Below are 18,872 nucleotides of genomic sequence, written 5' to 3' on the forward strand. Positions count from 1 at the left end.
GGTGCTGATTCGAACTGCTTGAAATTGCGCGGCTTGCGGCTTCTGGAATATTCGACATAAATCATTCGGGATGATTTTGGTTTGTAAAATGCCATGAGGAGTGCCTACTTGATGTCATAAAGTAGGACGTTGGGCTAGTCCTTCTTGTAGGCCCTGCGCCTGGCGCAGGCTTTGGCGTCCAACGCAGGTGGTACTTTCAAGTACCACCCTAAGTGCTGGTTTTTGTATAAATAGGGAGAAATCCAGATCACTTTTCTTGCACCAATCCTCCCCTGCTCTTCTTCACCCTCTTCTTTTTCACAAAAAAGAAAGCAAATGGCTGTGTCTTTTACAAATGCGTTGAACTCTTGGCTTGGTTCGCTAGGAAAACTGGAGAAAAGGGAGCTAGATGGCATGCATCTCGGGGTGCTCGTCTCCTTCCGGTTTATGAAACATGATATTCACTTCATCCATGCTGCTTTGGAGGCTTGGGATCCGATTCACCACGTTTTCCTCTTTGGTAACAACGAGGTATGTCCCCTCCCTGAAGAATTTAGTGCCATATTGGGCTGGCCCCTCATTATAGATCCTTGAATGCCTGGTGTTGAGGAACAGTTTTTCTTGAATTTTGGGAGGTATTTGGGCTTGAAGCCCCCACTTTTGAGTGTTGTTGTATATGGTCGAGGGGTGGATTTATCCCTCTTCATCACCTATTTTGCTAGTCTTGATATCCCCAAGGTCTATCGCTTGAGGGCTTTGAGTTTTTGTATCTTTGCTCGCTTCCTCTTTTCGAAGCAGGGGTTTGGCAATGGCGATGCCTCCCTAATAGAGATTGTGGAGCAGGTTTCTTGTAGTAGGGAGCTAATGCCGCTTGTGATTGGCGAGACATTGTTGGGCCTTGATATGCTGAAAGAAAACCCCTCATCTATGCCGTCGGGAAGCCTGGTGCTACTCCAAATAAGAATCTGGAGTTTCTTGTATATTGAAATTTGTACTTGTATTTAGAACATTAAGTTTTGAATTTCTTTTTTGTATTTTCTTAAGGTCTGGCTTATGGAGAGACTCATGTTGGTGGCACCACCAGAGAACATGGCAAGCTATAAAAGGAAGGGAGTCACCGTGCGGCCCATGACGTATGGCCGGCTTTCACTAGATGAGTGGTGCTGCGTACTCTCGGAGATTGGATCTTGTATCAGGTGGGTAATTCTGTGGTGGGGAATTGCTGCTATGAGATATGCACCTGGCTTTGCTATTTTGAGGGTGCCTAGCCTTTCTATGTTAGTCTTCTACTCTCCTGCTCGAGTGATGAGACAATATGGCTATGGCAAGAAATCCCGGATTGTGTTGAGGAGCATCCGAAACCTGTTGTACTAAACGCTGATCGTCTTGAATTTTTGAGGCGGTATTGGGTTGCCAAACCATTCTTGAACATTCAATTCCCACCTGAGTCTGCTACTCTGTCTACGGGGTATATTGTATGGGTGAAAGGTCCAACCAAAGGGACATTTCTCTCTCTGGATCCGTGGGAGCCAGAGATTCTAGAGCTAGACGCCCTGCATCAATTGATTATGACGAAGATGGCAGGAGTGTGGCCCGTCGGGTGCTTGACCTTTTTGAGTCCAAAGTAGGTTCATCGTCCTCTGGTCTTGGAAGACTAGCTGGATCCTTCTCCTGCCGCTTGGGCAAGGGGAAGTTTGATGAATGATCGCAAGAAGGGCAAGGGGATAGTACTCAAGGTGCCAAGACTCAAGAGCATAGTCGCCCAACCCCGGATCTTTGTGGGATTGATGTATTTGAAATGTTATTTGTAGGGAATGTGTTTAAGAGTGTGTTTAGAAAATCTGTTTAGGAAGTGTGCTTAGTGGAAGTGAAAAGGCTTTGAACTTTGATTCACATGATTCCAACTTTGTAATGGAATTAGCTTTGAAGATTGTGCCAGATTCCGGTTGAACATGCTTTACACATTTGGAATAAGAACAACAACAATTGAATTTTGAAATTGATTTGTTTTTTAGGATGCCCTTAATTGAGGAAACTTTGAATTTTTTTGTATTAAGGTGGTTGGGCCTCAGAATGAGGTTGCCTACATGTCCCGTTAAAGAATCAGGGCGACGTAGTTCTAACATACATAACTTTTTGAATTTGAATTTTGAATTTAGAATTTAGACATAGAACTTCTTGAGCTAATCCAGGTTCGTCAAAGAATGGAACTCAGTCCCATCGACATCTATTAATTCGACTGCTCCCCCGGAAAGGATTTTCTTGACAATGTATGGCCCGGCCCAGTTGGGTCTAAATTTTCCCCTTGGTCCATGACGCACTTCCGAAGGGCTTTCAGGACAAGCTCGACTTCTTTGATATTTCGAGTTCTGTCCCTCTTGTTGAAATGTCGGGCCACTTGGCACTGATAGACTTGTATATGGTGAGCGGCTTGAAGCCGTCGCACATCGAGCATGAATAGCTCTTCGTATCTTGTTTTTGCCCATGCAGCGTCTGGGATTTTCCTTTCGAGGACTATCCTTAAGGAAGGTAGTTCTAGCTTAATAGGTTGTACCGCTTCCATTCCATAGAACAATGAAAATGGAGTTGCGCCAGTTGAGGTGCGAATTGAAGTTCGATACCCCCACAATGCAAAGTGCAGTTTCTAGGTCCAGTCTTTGTAATTTGTTGTCAACTTCATGATAATGTTTTTGACATTCTTGTTGGTTGCTTCGACTGTCTGTGGGCAATATGGCGAAGAATGGTGATGCTGAATTTCCCGAAGCTTGAGTCCGTTGGGATTGTTGTATTGAAGATTGTACGGTATCCCTTTTGAAGTTTGAATTGTTGAAGCTTGTAGATGTTTTTAGAACTTGAACCTTTGTAGTTTATACCTTTAATTTTGTACTTTGGAATTGTAGATGCCTTGCTTGGCACAACCTTGCTCGGTTAGAGATTATAGAACTTGAATTTTGAATCTTTGTACTTTGAATCTTGTACTTGGTGAATAGGTCTACACATTCGCCTTGGAAATGGGTTCCCTGATCACTGATGAACTTGTGAGGAACACCGTATATGCATATGATGTTTTCTTGAATTAACTGGGACACTTTCTTGGAACCCAATACTTTGAAAAATCGAATAAACCCGGCCTTTAGCTGCTTAGAGACTTCTTCTTGAATTTTGAGGGAAACATTCGGTTTCATGTGACGGAGTTTCTGCTTATTGGGCTTTGAACGTGGAATGAGGAGAATTGTATGCTGGCCGATGCTTGGATAAACCCCTGGCATATCATGATACGACCATGCGAAGACGTCTATGTATTCTGAAAGTAGCTTGATAAGATCATCCCGCTCTACTTGAGATAGAGTCAAACCAATCTAAACTAGTTTTGTATCACTGTTGTTAGAAGGGTTAACATTTTCTGTTTCCTCAATTATGGGCGTCCTGTTTTCATGATTTTCGATAGCTTTTAAGATTTCAAGGTCAGTTTCTTGAGAAGCAAAGTTGTTTGGACTAGGAATGTGTTTTGAATTTGGACTTGAAGAGTAGGAGGAAATTGAAGTATTATTGAAATTAGCAATCATTACATCGACAACTTTAACTTGAAGTTCGGCCTCTAAGGGCTCTTGATTGATGCAAGACTCTAACTCTAGACTCTTAGACTCATCATTAGACTCAGATCCAGACTCATCCTCTGACTCGGACTCGCTCATCATAGATCCTTTTCCCACATTAATCTTGAACATTTTTCCATTTGGAGCAGTAATCTTGAGAGGCTTCCTCCAGCCTTATGCATTGAAAAGAGTTTCTTGATTGTCTTCGAGAGCCCTTATGCGAGCCTCATCTTCCTCAATACGGTCATAGAGCTAAGCTACAACTGTTGCCGATGAAGTCATCTTGAATTGTATTTTAAGAGAATGAGTTCGAGCACCTATTTGACACATGACTTGAATTTAGAACTTGAACTTCCCGACACATGGTATGATATGCATGTAATGAATGACACCCAGACTTGACTCTAAGTTCCACTCCGAAGATTCGGGATTTTGGATTTTGTATTTATATTTGGATTTTTCAACCCATTGGAAATATTTCAGAGGGATTTCATCCTATTAGGATTTGTATAATAATTTGTACTTGTATCGGGATTTACAACCTGTTGGAAATATTTTGAAAGGAGCTTCATTCTTTTGTGGAGGCTTCCTCCTTGTACTATTTCTATGGATTTGCAACCTAGCATTAGAACTTGGAACATCGAAAGAGAATTTTGACCAATTGGATTTTGTATATTTGTTCCGGGATTTAAAACATGTTGGAACTATTTCAAAAGAATTTCAACCCAAAATTGAATTTGGAATATTTTAGGGGAATTTCAACCCGAGATTGAATTTGGAATATTTTAGGGGAATTTCAACCCGAGATCGGATTTGGAATATTTTAGGGGAATTTCAACCCGGGATCGAATTTGGAAATCGAATTTCTAGGGGACTTTCAACCCATTGGAAAGGGAAATTTAACTTGTATTATTTCAAGGGGTTTTCAACCCGAGATAAAATGTAGAAATTGAGTTTGTATTATTTTAGGGGACTCTCAACCCATTGGAATTTGTACGGGGCTTGGATTATTTCAAGGGATTTTCAACCCGTGAGAGATGAAATTGGATCTTGGATTATTTCAAGGGAATTTAAACCCGATTGAAAAAGGTTAGATTTTGTATTATTTCTAGGGATTTTCAACCCATAATGGCATTTGGAAATATTTTAGGGGGATTTCAACCCATTGGATTTTGTATTATTTCTAGGGATTTTCAACCCATGTATTAGAACTTGGAGTATTTCAAGGGAGTTCCAACCCGGGATCGAATTTGGAAATTGAATTTGTATTATTTCAAAGGATTTTCAACCAGATTGAAAATATTGGATTTTGTATTATTTCTGGGGATTTTCAACCCGTGTGAGATGAAATTAGATCTTGGATTATTTCAAAGGAATTTCAACCCGATCGAAAAGATTGGATTTTGTATTATTTCTGGGGATTTTCAATCGTTGGAAATGTTTTTGAATTCTGTATTTGGGAGAAATGATAGACACGAATCTTTTGAAAGCGAATCTCAAACTTGAGTTGGAGTTCGAACCGAAATTGAAAAGGGGAGTTTTGTACAGAAGGTGAGGCTTTGAATTGGGAATTTTGAATATTTGGACTCGAAAATCCGGCATTACGCCGTCATAGGTTTTAGACATTTGAAATTGGACTTGGAACATAGAGGCCTTGAACATAGAGTTTTGAGATTTGAAAGATCGAATTGAAAATCCGGCATTATACCGCCATGGACTTGGAAATTTTAACTTGAGGCTTTGAATATAGGACTTGGATTTGAAAGTTTGAATTGAAAATCCGGCATTACGCCGTCATGGATTTGGAAATTTTAACTTTGAGGTTTTGAATATAGGACTTGGACTTGAAAGTTTGAATTGAAAATCCAGCATTATATCGTCGTTAATTGGATTTGGAAATAGGACTTGAAAATCCGGCATTATAACGCCGTTGGGTTGAATTTTGAATTTGGAATAGGAAATTGGAGTTGAAAATCCGGCATTATGACGCTGTTGAATTGGGTTTTGAATTTGGAATTGGAAATTGGACTTGAAAATCCGGCATTATGACGCCGTTGGATTGAAATTTGGAATTTGAAATTGGAAATTGGACTTGAACATTCGGCATTATGACGCCGTTGGATTGGGTTTTAATTTGGAATTTAGAATTTGGCATTTGTGTGTGAGGCGTGTTTAGGGGTTTCGAATCAAATGGAGTGGCACTCCTAAAAGACCCTAAATCGACGATTTTAGATGCATGAGGTTTGAATGATGCTCCTAGGGGTTAGGTTTCCTAGTTGGAGGCTAATGGTTTTAGCAAAGCTAGAACTCGAGGTTAGTCATTCACGCGTGCAAAGACGTCCACAAAATGCACAAATAGCACGTTGTCACACTAGCATGAATATGAATGCGACATGCAAATTTCTCAACCTATGGTTGGTCTAAGTTTTGTATGATGCAAGTGGTCGGCTTTAGGTGTCGAAAGGGTGCTTGACTAAGAGGCGGATCCGGCAACAACTGTTTCACCTCCTCAAGGGGGAGGTGTTGGTTGGAAAACGACCTCCATACTTGACGTCGGGAACGTCAAGAAAATGTCAAGTTTCGATAGGCGGGGAAATGGACATACACTTTGGTCAGGAACCGTATGGAGAATCACCATATCGTTGCCCCCAGGGCTAACCCGCAAGTAAAACACATCCATGTTGGGCAAGTTAGAAATTTGTTTTGCACAAATATGGTTTTTGAAAACATGCATGCCATGCTTAGAAATTGAAAATTGTACTTGAATATTGTAATTGAAAAGCTCGCTTTTCGGCATTCGTTCTCGAGGTTTGGGAGCGTTCTTCGAAATTCAAAATCTGAACTGAACTCCCACTTGAAAACTTGAGCAGAATAGGCAGCCAGTCACTGGAAGCCACTGTGATGAATGCAGGCAGCACCGCCTGGCATAGGGCCTGCGCCCAGCGCTACTGCTGGCATCCAGAACTTGAGTGTGGCAGTGGCAAGTCGCCCATGGACTGCTCGCATAATCGAATTGAAATTTAGAACTCCCTAGTGGAGTCGCCAGATTGTAGGGGGTTTTATTTTTCCCGCATTTGTTGGATTCGCTTTCCCCTACGGGTTTTGTAGATTTTTGTAATTTCAAAGGAGTCTCCACCAAACAATATTTAAGGGTCCGGTATGGAAGGACCAAAGTTGACTCTTGTGTGGATAAGGCATTGAATCTTAGAAACCGGATGGCTGAGATCCGGGCAAGGGAACGAAATGCTGATTTTGCGAGCATTTGAAAGTATATTCGAGTACATGACAAGGATCGTTTTCGAATAATCCTAGTCATAACACTAAGTTGGTTTGAGCATGCATTTTTGAACATAGAAATTTCTACTTGTATGTGGTCACTTTGCTTTAAAGTTAATTTAAGGAACCTAAGGCCGGTTTGTCCAAGAATTATCTTTGTTGAGCGTGATGTAACCTTTTGTATGTTATTGAATTTAGCATGTGAGGTGACGAAAGAAATAAACATGTAAAGAATCATCATAAGATAGTAGGAATTATTGAAATGCGTACAAAACCACATCACCTTAAAAAGGTGAGTAAAGAGTGCGGAATTGAAATTGCAAAAAAAAAAAGGTGCGATATTGAAAGTGCGTTATTGAAATGCGATATTAAAATTGCGGTATTGAAAGTGCGATATTGAAAGTGAGATATTGAAATGCGATATTGTAATTGTATAATTGTACTTGAGATCCGAACTCCAAACAACAAATTAATAATAAGTGTGCCCGACACAGATTCAATTCTAAAAATCTCCACTTTAGATGAGTTGCTCATCATAAAGTATCTTTGATTTTGGTTATTGAAATAAAACTTGAATATTGAACTTGAATATAGAACTTGAATATTTAACTTGAATATTGACATTAGGAGTCTTGAATCTTAAAGATTTGACCTTTTAGTGTTAAAAAGGCCTCTCCTTTAATGTGCTCCATTACTTGAAATTGATTCTAGTTTAAGGAAGTGATTACAAACAACCTTAAACATCATTGAATCTTGAAAATGGGACTTGCATTTGAACATAAAAAATGAATGTGCATGTGTTTTAGTTTGGAAAAGGGTTTTCCCTTTTTCAAACATCCTTGAACTTGTATAAAGTTGGGGTTTTCGAAGATGATTGTTGTAAGGAAAACTTTCAAGAGTGAAAGCTTCAACTTACTAATCATGCTTTTTGAAATCAAAGCATAAAGATTGAAACTTGAAGTTTGTAGAAGGATTTTGGATGATCATTTGAGGGGGAATTTCAAGTATGAAATCCCCTCAAAGATTACTCCTTTTTTGACATTTTCTAGTCCAAGTGTGTGTATGAACATCACAAGAACATCATAGGAAAACTTGAAAAAATAAAGGTAGAAACTTTAATTAAATCATGATAATTTGTATTAGGGATTCGGAATTACCTAGTTAGGTTTACGTTGGTTTTCCGATTAGTGCTTCCAATTGCTTAAGTATTTGGAAATTGAAATGGAAATTGTAGATTTGAACTTGAATTTTGTATTTGATTTTGAGAGCAGAATTTTGGATTACGACGTTGTATTAGAAATCTTCCTCTTCCAATGCTTAGGAAATGAGGGTTTTTATAGGAGATTAAGCGGCTAAAATCCAAAAGCCACCTGCGCCTGGCGTAGGCCCAGCGCCTGGCGTTGGTGACGTGGCCCAGAATCTGCCAAAACAAGGACAATGATGCCGTCCATGGTTTGTTTTGTATTGTTGTACCTTCGTACTATTTGTATGAATTTGGCACATAGTATTTTCTTGGGTATTAAGGCTTGGTTTGCGTCTAAAAACAAGCCTTTGGTGAATTTCGGATTTCGTGTTTGAACTCGGTTTTACAGGACGGGGCTCGGCATGCTCGGTTTTGTGGGTCGGCGCCCGAATTGGATTGCTTAATGTCATTTTGACTGGAAAAGGCCTTGTAAACCCAATGGAGAGGTCCATTGGGTGAGATTGTGTTTGGATTTTGAAATTGATTTTTGGAAATTGGATTTTGTACCGAGTTCCGTAATGGGAACGGGCTCGGGGATTGGACTTTGGATTTTTGATTTTGGAACATACTTTAGCAATTGGGACTTCCACACGGAGTTTTACCAACCACCTAGCAAGGATAATAGTATCGTCATCATCCCATTAGGGGAGACCCGAATTAGGTGTCTACACTAGCTATTCAAAAACTTTATTGTCAACATGGACCCTACCTACAAGACATAATCCGAGCCCGAAAACTAGTTACAAACAATCTACACTAAATATAATATATTATATATATATATATATATATTATATATATATGTATATATATATATTATATATATATATATATATATATATATATATATATATATATATATATATATATATATATATATATATATATATATATATATATATATATGTGTGTGTGTTTAGGCTCATGTGGGAAGCGATCTTTTCGTGAGAAGCGTGAGAAATAATCACATTCGTTCATTCACTAGCGGAAAAACAGTCATTTGCGTCGGTCATTTAAGCCCATTTGCGTCGCACATTGGTGCGACCCAACTGGACGCGATGCAAATGAAAAATGTCATTTGTGTCGAACTTTTGGGCGAGGCAAACAAGGGTCATTTGTGTAGAAGTTTAACTAAACTGCGACGCAAATGACCGTTTTTTAACATCCTGTAAAAGACATTTGCGTCGCAATTTAGTTAACCTACGACGCAAAAGACCTTTTTTTTAACAAACTGAAAAGTCTTTTGCGTCGCAGGTTAACTAAACTGCGACGTAAATGACCTTATTGTTAACATACTGAAAAGTCATTTACGTCGCAGGTTTACTAATCTGCGACGCAAATGGCTTTTCAGTATGTTAAAAATAAGGTCATTTGCGTCGCAGTTTAGTTAACCTGCGATGTAAAAGACCCTTTTTTGTATTTTTTTATTGAGCATCTAGCTTCATATTTCTTGTATCTGGATCACAGTACTATATATACAGGCATAAAACAATAGTGGAATATATAGTTGAAAATTTCGGCAGAGTCTCCTTTGTAATATGACCCTTCCTAATACCGGGAGTTATAATACACATAAACCTGTCAAATACGTACAATTTTACAACCAACATTATAAAAGGAAAATCCATCATATAGATCAACCAACATGTTGATAACGAACCTAACAAACAAATATTACAACAAACTAGATAGCTAGATCTAAATCGGAATTGGTCATAAAGTAATCAGCCCAAAATTCTTTAACCTCATTAATCTCCTCTAATGAATAAGGCTTTGTTCTTGAATAATCCTAAAAAACACACAAGTATATAAATAATTAGGTCGACAATCAATTAGTTTTGCCTACTTCAATTTATTAGATAAAGTATATCACATATCGTAGTAAGATCTTGACTATCATGATGCTTTGTAAATATATCGTACAAAAAACGCATGACGTAGTAGCCACACTCTAGTGATCCCGGTTGTTGAGGACACTACATGCATTAAAATAAACAACACAAGTAAAATTTATATGAAATTATATGTATTAATTTTGAAAAACTTGATCTTTAGTTAAGTAATAAACTAATTATACCCGTGCCGCAATCCAATTCAATTTAGTTCCTTTAGATTTTCCAGCTTGTGCCTTGTAACTCCAAAAATCACTACACGTTTGACAAAAGGGGACTTATAGTTATATATTTTAATATATTTTTGTATCATGTAAATGCAAAGAATTCATAAAATACTTTACTTACATGTTCAATTGGTTCTTAATCATCAACTTATTTCTCCTCTTCTGCATAGAATCAAATATGTAGGCCTGAGATTTAGCCAAGCAAAGAACTAAAAGAATCCAGTGACTCCTACATACAAAAAATAAAATTATGTCGTTAGAAAAAAAAATATTAACAACAATCAACGTACCAGAACTGATCTGCATAGAACGGAACTGATCTATGCAGAACATGACTGATTTGTGCATTTCAAAACTGTTCTGCACAGATCAGTCATGTTCTGCACGATCAGAATTGTTCTGCACAGATCAGACCTGTTTTGCACAGATCAGTTCTGTTATGTGCAGATCAGAACTGAACTGCACAAATCATAACTGAACTGCACATATCAGAACTGATCTGCACAGAACAGGACTGATCTGTGCAGAACAGTTCTGACCTGGACAGATCATTCCTATTCTGCACAGAACAGTCATGTTCTGCACAGATCAGTTCTGATATGTGCAGTTCAGTTCTGATCTGCACATATCAGTTCTGATCTGTGCAGTTCAGTGTTTTGATCTGTGCAGTTCTGTTATGTTCTGTACAAAACATAACTGATCTGTGCAGAATAGGAATGATCTGTGCATATCAGTCCTGTTTTGCACAGATCAGTTCTGTTCTGTGTAAAAAGAACTGTTCTGAACAGATCAATATAATTAAAAATCAATTTCAAATTTTCTTACTTTTTGTAGTATGGACATAAGATGAATGGCTTAGAACTGAGTGTTTCCATGGATTTCGACATGTATAATAGAACACGATTTATATCACTATACAACATGGTTTCCGAGATGATCTCTGGCCACATGAATCCCAAAGCATAGGCGAGATTATCATCTTTATCACACGATTAATATAAAGCCCTACATAGCTTAACAACGTTAAGACAATTGAAAAAATAAAATTTAAGGAGATAAAAATTAATTTAGGTAACTCACAATATAAAAACTTGCATTATCGATATATTGACCCATGCTCCCGAGAGAAGTTGATTGATGTCTTCAACGGCGATAGTAATTTCACGATTGTTCTCAAAATTGAATTCCCTTTTACTACCTTGCAACTTAACATCTTCCATTTCTTTTAATTTAGAAATCACAGTTTTCATAAAATTGCACTTAACTCCCAAAGTTTGCAAGCTAAATTTGGGAAGAAAATGTTTGTTTGGTTTAGTGTTGGACCCTTTTTTCTCGCGTCGACTTCCAACCATTACCTCTTTCCCTTTAGGCCCCAGGCTCTTTGCTTGTAGTCCCTTTCTCATTAGGCTCTTTGCTTGTAGACTCGTTTACCTGAGTTATGAATTCCAAATAACCATATACAAATTAGTGAACATACGTGTATGATATAATATTTTCAAGTCAGCTTTGAATGCATAATGATATGTTACCTCGGCATTCACAAGCGAAACCAAATTCTTTGGCCACTGAGTGAAAGTACCATGAGCTTGTCCAAGTTTCTTTATATATTGAGAAGGCACGGGGACTGAAGCTTCTTTATACGCGGGCTCAAATTCATCAACGCTCACCTTCACGTTATCGGGATTGAGGTTCTTATGGTGATCAAGAGTCAACTCCGGATGTATAATACCAAAGGCAACACGGACTTTCTCGGATTTTATGAACAAGTATGTATAGCCAGCATGAAGTAGGTTCCTTATTTGAAAGAAACAACATGTTAGAAAAGTTCAATAAAACTAACTAAAAAAACTAATTAATTGAAAGAAACAAATCATCATATATACCTAAAATGCCATTTTAGGTCATATGTAGCCTAAAATGGCATTTTCGCTCCCAACTTTCCCAAAATGAACCTAAGGACTCATTCTTAACCATTTAAAAGTTTAATATGATTAGTTTAAGGTTTATAAAACTCATTACAATCTATTAATGCACATCTAAAGATCGTTCGGGTCGTTATAGGTCATATGTAGCCTAAAATGGCATTTTAAAACTCAAAAACCGATACAAATTACAAAATTAAAACTCATGGAATCGGCTTACCTTCACCATGCACTACTACATTTCTGGTCAGATGCGACGCCTAAAATCATTGCATTATGCATGAAAATCCGTCGCATTAGACCTAACGCGACGCCAAATGACCCTTGCATCCGGTGGCGTTGCATTAGGCCTAATGCAACGTCTAGTGACCTGATGCAACGGAAAAATAATACCGTTGCATTAGGTTTCCACCTAATGCGACGGTTCGTAGATGGAGTGTCGCATTAGTTCTTTAGCTAATGCGACGGTCAATTAAGGTAATGCGACGGTTTATTTAGCTAATGCGACGGATTATTTTAGCTAATGCGACGGTTTATTTAGCTAATGCGACGGGTTATTTTGGCTAATGCGACGGGTAATTTTAGCTAATGCGACGGGTACCTACAATGCTTAATGAAATAATGCAACGGCTTTTCCCTAATGCAACGGTAAATTTTTTTACACAAAAAACCTTTTGGGCACCTAATGCAACGGTTCATGATGATAATAATAATAATAATAATAATAATAATAATAATAATAATAATAATAATAATAATAATAATAATAATAATAATAATAATAATAATAATAATATAATAATAATAATAATAATAACAATAATAACAATAATAATAACAATAATAATAATAATAATAATAATAATAATAATAATAATAATAATAATAATAATAATAATAATAATAATAATAATAATAATAATAATAATAATAATAATAATAATAATAATAATAATAATAATAATAATAATAATAATAATAATAATATAATAATAATAATAATAATAATAATAATAATAATAATAATAATAATAATAATAATAATAATAATAATAATAATAATAATAATAATAATAATAATAATAATAATAATAATAATAATATAATAATAATAATAATAATAATAATAATAATAATAATAATAATAATAATAATAATAATAATAATAATAATAATAATAATAATAATAATAATAATAATAATAATAATAATAATAATAATAATAATAATAATAATAATAATAATAATAATAATAATAATAATAATAATAATAATAATAATAATAATAATAATAATAATAATAATAATAATAATAATAATAATAATAATAATAATAATAATAATAATAATAATAATAATAATAATAATAATAATAATAATAATAATAATAATAATAATAATAATAATAATAATAATAATAATAACAAAAGATTTTCATTGACTTGAAAAGTAATATAACAATTAATATTAGTGCCCATAGAACACATGCATTACAAAATAGTTGTTCACTAATTAATTTGGTGATTTTAATGACAAAAGTACATAAAATTAAAATTCATAGAAACAAATTCAACGTTGCTAGGAATTACAAAACGACCCAAAACAAATAAGAGCCTCCACCGTCTCATTGCTAGATCTACATTTCTTCTCCATTTAGCTCACCGTGCTCCTGCAAGTTTAAATCACGAATGAGCACAAGTTAAAGATGGTACAAGTTTAAATCCAAAAGGTGTTGAATGTGGGGCAATTAGAAGATCTTCTAATGTTTAAATCCCAAAAAACGGAGCAATATTGTAATAATAAGGGTGAAGCTGAAAGAAAGCAAAGAACTCTTCCTGTTAATTAGTGAACCAAAACTTCCCGGTTAATAAAATCCTCATCATTGTTGTTTGTAGCACCCATACTTACATTATTATCGTTAGTGCTATTATTATTATTATGATTATCAGCATAATTAGCAGTAGGATTTTGACCTGAAGCAAACCAGAAGGAACACAAGAGCAGCAACTGAAAAAAAAAACAACAAAAGTCAGAAGCCAAGCCTTCAAAAATGCGCAATACCAAATTCAAAAGCAATAGAGATCCCATTACAAAAAATAAAAAGAGGGGGGAGGACCAGAGGGGGATATTGATTAGGACTTGGCTTTCATATGTTGGACATCGAGCTTCCATTCCACTTGATGGTAGCTTGAATTTGTGTCCTTTGTTTTGAATGAGCCAAGGGTAGCTTGAATTTGTTTGATCATAATTATTTGTGTCCACAGTAAATATACTATCCTTAAAGCTAAACCGTGACTCCAATGACAAACTTTGGATCACCCAATCAAGCAGTAGTCACACACTCCCATCACCCATTCCTCTAACTAAGCATCGCATAACTTAAGAAACCTAAAATAGGTATTGTTTTTCACCCGATCTCAAACTACTTTTAGTATTATTAACACCTCGTGCTTCTCTTGGTTAATGGGAGTCCTAATAATTACTCGGGCTTGACCCTTATCTTCACTTTGTGGTTGATGTTCATATTAAGATCTTTTCTTAAGGAGAAAAGGAAGACAAAATTAGGCTTTTCATTGTAAAGAAAAAAGAACTTCTACTTGTTTAGTCAATAAAATTTACATAATCAATAAAAGTTCACTAGTCATCTAAATAAAACAAATCTCTTAATTTGAGCTTTTCTTTATCTGTTCTAAGAATGAAGAAACATAAGAGGAATACACATTACATTATAAAACATACTAATAAGCAGATCTATCAATATCCTAGCACTAGAAAGAAGGCATATATCAGTACAAAATCTGAAGGGAAAAAACTAAATGACTCATCCATTCGTAGTAAAAGTTAAAAGAATAAGCAATTAAGCAATAATACTACAACATCAAATTCTTATCAGCTAGTGTTTTAAGATTTTAATTAGGAGCCTGTGTATTCTTCTATTAAGAAATAAAATGATCACTCCTAATGTTGATACATAATCAGATGTATCACAAATATGAACAACTTTAAACTAGGATTGCAACTTAAATGTACCTCGGCAGCCCCTTCAATGGATGAGAGGTAATGATACTAACAACGACACAAAGCATATCACGAGTGCAGGTGTGGGGCCACTCATTCAGATTTTTGTTTGTCACCTGCATCAATGACATGTCTTCATAAGATAAGTACTAAATTTCATACAACTCATAGAAGTACCCAATAATAAAGTGAAGCTAGAAACAAGATCAAATTCTGAAGAAGCTAGGCTTAATATTCTTCAAGTAAATGTATCTAACATGATAATCTAGCTAACAACTAAATCATCAAACTGTATACAACAGGCTAAGGCGACTTACTTATGAGCATAAACATCCAACAAACTCAGTACGATTGTTATCAAAAGCCATGTTCACAAGACCCCTCAAAGTTTCTTAGTCCACCTAGCTCACAACGTACGAGCTAATAATATCGCTCCACTTGACCAGCAGCCAAGACCAACAGGACAATGTTGATGCCAACATTATAAAATGGTGCCAAACAACATACTTGCATGTACGAACACCTGTTAGGCTCTAGTACCTCACAGTCTTTCAACACCACAACCACCTATATAATTACAACTAGAGATGAATGCGAGTTGAGAAAAGGGAAGAGAACATGTCTGACTGTAGTTTAGGAACAGTTCAAAGTAGTAAGATTAAAAGAGCCACCAATATACAAGCCCCTGCTTACCATTTTGGTAAAGCTGCAACATTTCGCAACAAACAAGTTACAACATTATTATGAAGAAGAATATGCAGCCATAACATCTTGAACCAGAAAAGAAAAGTGATCATTCACATGTTGTTCCTGCTTGCATTGTTCTTGTGCTCTTTATCAGAATTAAGATCTAACCAAACCTGTAGATGGTTTAGTAGAATGGAACTCCAAATCCAATTATAATCCTTTGTATAAACAAATCAGACTCTCGATAACATTAGATCCATGACAGTTTCACATAACAGCTACAAGTTTTGGGACTATTTCCGAACAAGGAAAAAGAAGAATGATGCCTGTTAGTCTACAGAGAAACAAATGCTAGCTAAATCAATTTGGAAACAAGTCTACGCATCCACAGAGAAATATGCATCAGAACAAGATTGGAACAATCAGTCGCAAAAAAAGGAACTTATCAAAGGAAGCTCCGACTTAACACCAACATCAAAGTAGAGTAGGGATTGAGAAACGGCTAAAACATGACTATCATTCACATTTTATACCAAAAAAGCAAATGACAAATCACGCCCAGGTCTAAATGCTAATAACAAACAAAACTTGTAATGAAACACTAACAGAAGAAACAAAATGTGTCCAGACTTGCTATTAGCAGTTTCACAGTGATGAAGGGTGAGAAAATATCATACAGAGTATTAAGTTCTCAATAAGACTTTTCTATTAAGTTTGACTAATAATATCCTCCTCATATAATAATAATGTTTTGACACATACATTAAGACAAAGGACCTACTTCAATCTACAATCTTCTTCAATTGTTTCTCTTAACTACTCTTTGGAAATAATGGAATGTATAAGACAAAAAATATTAAGGTACTAGTTGTAGGAGTAACTAGTACAAAGTATAAATGAGTAGGAACTAGGAATTGAAACTAGGAGTATATGATACAGCTTAACAATGAAATTAACAATTGAATGTCCAAATTAAACTCATGGAAGTGCTCAAGTGATGTACTATGAAAATTAATCATATGTTTCAGAAGCTAACAGTAAATAAATTTAATCCAGGAAATGAATTTAGCTCCCGTATCCATAACTTTAAATAAGCCACGCTAAGCAAAGTTGAATCCCAAATCCCAAAATTTTAATTTTCTTATTCCAATCACCATAGTGAATTCAATTACACCATATGAAATTAAGAGAATCTGAATCCAAGCCAAGATTTGTATCTTTAACCAAACCAATTGCATTCAGTGAGTTCATCTCGTTTTAGTCCAGTTGGTATCCATGTTCTAATCCAGACCAAGATTGTACCTTTACCATGATAATCAGAATCTTCGCATAAATAAAAGTGGCAAAATCATAAATGAGCTTAGCTGTATGGGTTGGAATTATATAAAGAGTTGGGGGTAGAGTGTATTTATTGAGTACTCCTACTCAACATTATTCGCATGAAGGGAAAGGAGAGCATATTAATCTTTACATATCTGAAGCTGACAATAACAAGATGTATCTGTGAAACAGCATATTAACTGCCAGTGTGTGCAGATCAGAATATCAGTAATCAAAGTCTCAAGGCCAGTCTCTAAATGTAACCAAATGCCCATCCAGGCTCGCATCCAGCAACCCAAGAAGTCAAATTATAGTTCTTGTTACCTAGAATATATCAACTATAATCATCTCAAAAGCTTGAAGCTCTATACAACTACAACATGATGGCTGAAAGACCATGCTCAGAAATAAAGCGAAACGAAAAGCTTAGCAGATTCATAAATTGATTGGAACAAGTACGAGTGATATTGCTCACTATCGCAGATTCGCAAGTTATGAGAAGTCTTAATTGTTTTGTTAGGAGGGGTACCTAGAAGGGGGTGCATAAAATGCACCTCCTGACTATAAGAAATCCAACATACAACAAACAGTCATCTAAGCCTTAAGGTACCAACGCAAGTTACTTAAGCTAAACACGGGGGTTGGGGGGAACAAGTTGAACAGGAACTGAAATATGAAAATCTAGTGCATTGAAGTATACTACAGAAGCTTAATAGCAGCAAAGGAAGACATCAGAAGGTAATTCTCAGATAGAGTATTAATATTGAGTGTTACAGAGCCCAGTTTTATTCAGCTACAACGATCACCACATTCACATAGTTACATAGCTCATTTTTATTCAGCTACAACGATCACCACATTCACATAGCAGCAACATTTTGACCCTGCAAGGATGTTCTGCAAAACCCTTAATTAATCTATCTCATAACTAGGATTTGATGTTTTAATCAATTTCGACCATCCGGTACATCGATAATCTCATCGAACACAGTCAATTTTGCACTTATTCAAAACAAAATCGAAGAAAATAGCTAATATTGCAACAATAATCTACCACAACACAAAACAAACGTCCAAATTTCAACCTCACAAATGATTCAATTCTATCAAACATAATGCTTGTAAAGAACGCGACGAACCCCATACAAACATCGATAACATACCGGGAATAACATCAAAGTGTGAACATATTACATACCTCCTCTTAACTTGTTCGAATTGTTATGCGAAACCCCAATTCAATCCTCCTGCTCGATGAACAGCAAGCAAGAAACGTGAGAGAATGTCGCAGCCAAGAAATTCGATTAATCTGGAGCCCTAATTGCGAATTCCAGACCAAATCGTTAGAAGTTGCCCAAAATTTTGATGAAACCCTAAAAAATCGATCCTATTTTCTCTCAGTCTCTCTACTAAAGGCAGTGTTTGCGTGTGTGTTTTAATTTAGTTTTTCTTTTTTTCTTACCGAAAATTTAAGTGTGTTGCCAGGTTTTGAAATTTTAGGGAAATAATGGGAGGGAATAAGCAAAAATGGTAGGCGCGAAAATAAAGTTAATGGGAGGGAATAAAGTAAATTGGCACACCCGTCGCATTAGCCTAATATGCCGTCGTATTTGACCCCCTATTGCAACGGCTTTAGACATACCGTCGCATTAGCCCAGATTTCTTAATTGTATACAAGATACCGTTGCATTAGCCTTCTCTATTGCAACGGT

General features: G+C 35.9%; 1 long non-coding RNA gene across 2 annotated transcripts; it reads right to left on the reverse strand.

The window, feature by feature from the left end:
- Window positions 1-13,553: 13,553 nt before the first annotated feature.
- Window positions 13,554-18,647, reverse strand: LOC110774834 (uncharacterized). 2 transcript variants are annotated; one of them, XR_008932748.1, is made up of 5 exons: window positions 18,359-18,647; window positions 15,471-16,013; window positions 15,166-15,269; window positions 14,109-14,142; window positions 13,554-13,804 (listed from the first exon to the last, which is right to left on the reverse strand). It is a non-coding gene; the product is annotated as an uncharacterized lncRNA (long non-coding RNA). The 2 variants fall into 2 exon arrangements; XR_002529590.2 differs by having other exon boundaries at window positions 15,471-18,644.
- Between the last annotated feature and the right edge of the window lie 225 nt (window positions 18,648-18,872).

This window comes from Spinacia oleracea, chromosome 4 (assembly GCF_020520425.1).
Source record: "Spinacia oleracea cultivar Varoflay chromosome 4, BTI_SOV_V1, whole genome shotgun sequence".
Classification (NCBI taxonomy): Eukaryota; Viridiplantae; Streptophyta; class Magnoliopsida; order Caryophyllales; family Amaranthaceae; genus Spinacia; species Spinacia oleracea.